Source organism: Galeopterus variegatus, unplaced genomic scaffold (assembly GCF_000696425.1).
Source record: "Galeopterus variegatus unplaced genomic scaffold, G_variegatus-3.0.2 Scaffold10177, whole genome shotgun sequence".
NCBI lineage: Eukaryota > Metazoa > Chordata > Mammalia > Dermoptera > Cynocephalidae > Galeopterus > Galeopterus variegatus.
In genome coordinates, this window is record NW_007736288.1 from 63,391 (window position 1) to 65,869 (window position 2,479).

At 50.7% G+C, this 2,479-nt stretch overlaps 1 non-coding gene across 1 annotated transcript; it reads left to right on the forward strand.

Annotated features, from left to right (window-relative positions):
- The first annotated feature begins 1,030 nt into the window (after positions 1–1,030).
- On the forward strand, positions 1,031–1,102 carry TRNAP-AGG. The gene has a single exon. It is a non-coding gene; the product is annotated as a tRNA-Pro (tRNA).
- Positions 1,103–2,479: the final 1,377 nt, after the last annotated feature.

Consider the following 2,479-nt stretch of genomic DNA (forward strand, 5'->3'; position numbering starts at 1 on the left):
AGAGAAAGTGGTCTAGTGGGTATAAGATGCCCAGGCTTGGAGGGTGCCATTTTATCCAGATACTGATATTCTCTGGGATGATGTTTCACCAGGGGATGGCCCAGACCTGACCCTGGAGGGCCTCTTCCTGGTGCCAGCACTGGAAAGCCTGGCTCTGTCACTTTTACATGGCACCCTGCCCTGTGAATCCCCTACAGTCCCTGCCCTCATCCATTTCTGCACTACCAGGATGGTGGATTCTTCCCACCCATCATCCTCCTTTCCTTTCCCATCCACCCACCTCCTGCAGGAGCAAAGCTGGTCTCCTGGCCTCATGTGTATCCTTTCATAAATGCATGTAAGGATTGCATGCTGGCCCAGAAGCCAGAAGATATTTTTAGTTCATCATTAAATTGCTTTCTGCTCGGTTTCTGCTTTCCGGAACAAGGGTGATGTCCTCTGAAACTCTTCAGTTCACAGAGGAATCACCCACAGACCAGACACTCTGCACCACTGACTGCAGAGCATAAATGAAACTTCAGAACCTCTGTGCTCACTCTCATGGGAAACAGCTAGAGTTTTGCCATTTTGGGGGCCATTTTTCTCCCAAGAAAGAGGAATGGAAGGGAACATGGTTCCTGCAGGTCACCCACAGCATGTGGACACTGAGCTGAGGGCACCTGCTTCCTGGGTCTGGGCTTGGCAGGGAGTGGCACAGGCCTCAGGGGTCTGTGGTGTGGGCTGTGGTATGGGGAAGAAGGTCACAGCAGCCTGGAGCCAGGTGGCAAGGGGAGAGCCCCAGCAGGACCATGGCTCACAGGGGAGTCTGGGCTGTGGTAGGGCCTTCTCCAGTCTTCAGTGCAGGAGGATGTTTTATCCAGGGTGCTCTGAGTTATTGCTAGATCTCTTTGAGGCTTGGAAGGAAATTTTGTGCTGTTGTAGTGGGAAATTAGAAAAGAACAAGAGCGGGAAGAGGAAAGCTGATTGTTGGTGAGTAGGACAGCTGGTATGGCTGGTTCCCTGAGGACGCAGGCATACACAGCCATGGGCTGGCTCGTTGGTCTAGGGGTATGATTCTCGCTTAGGGTGCGAGAGGTCCCAGGTTCAAGTCCTGGGTGAGCCCCCAAATGCTATGGCCAACGTCCGACGGGTAAAAGAAATTTGCCCACGAGAACTGGGTGATAGGAAAAGGAAAAAAGTTTATTTCTGGCAGCCCCGAGTTGAAACCTCTCGCAGCTTTTATTTTTAGCTAGGCAGGAATTTTTCGCACCTGACACAATCTAGCCAATGCAAGCACGCCAGCGATACATAAGCTAATTTTGTGGGTAGCCCTGTAGCCCCTCCCCACCCTGGATTCCCCATTTATTTTAGCAAGTGATTTGTACAGAAGCAGAATGCATATGTTAAGGTCAGTAGGGGTTGGGGCGTCCCTTAACATTCCCCCCTGTTGTCGTAGCTATAGCAAATCATTGCTATCTTAGGGGTTGAATTTTAAAAAGCATGTTAAAGTCTCTCTAGTCTTATCTTAGTTGGGCGGTCGGTGGTCTGGACGCTCCAGAAGTCGATGTTGGGGTTTGAGTTCGGTGCCGGCTTGACATGAGTCCAATGTATCCAAGCGTCCTTTCCAGCAACCTTTACAGCTGTGGGCGTGCTGAGGATCACCGGGTATGGTACAGTCCAGCAGGGCTGGAGGGACGAGGCAGTTAACTTCTTCATGTACACCAAGTCCCCAGGTTGAGGGATGGGTCCGGGTGGCTCCTGCTTTGGAAGGGAAGCGTTAGCATTTAGTTTGTTTCTGATTTGTGAACAAATCTGTTGTAGGGTTTGAAGTTCCCCCAAAGGCAGTGCAGACAGACAGGGAGCTCTGCCCCCAGGTAGGGCACCACTCGGTTCGACCAACGAGATCCCACCAGGTAAGGTGCCAATTGACAGAGACTACCAGGGCTCATCCATTGACCAAAGGACATGTATCCAGCTGGGAGGACTTAAACCCCAGGAATGTAACAGTCGGCACTCTAGAGCCACACTCTAGCTCCAGCCCCCTGCATGCTCTGTGCAGTGTACTCTCTCCCTCTTACTAAATAAACTGTCCTTTGCTTTTCACCTCTGGCATTTCTCATCCAATTCTTTGTTCGAGACACCAAGAACCCGGATTGAGCTGGCGAAACCTGCAGTTTCCCCTAACAATGTGTGCCTCCTTTTAGGGGAGCTGTGAGGATTAACAACACGACCTGACACACGGTGAATCCGGCGTACCCAGCAAGGCCCCTCCTTCTCCATCTGCTTCACTTAGCGGCCACACAAAGTCCCATCCAGTGGCTGCCCCAGAAATGAGTGAAACGTGCCCAGCAAGAGCAGTGGAAAGTTTCCACAGTCCTTGTCATAGGAGACATTTTGGTAGCATGTTTAGCTCCACTTAGGATTACTTTATTTGTCTGGAAATAAACTATTTTTTCCTTTTAGTACTTTGAATATATCACCCCATTCTCTTCTGGCCTGT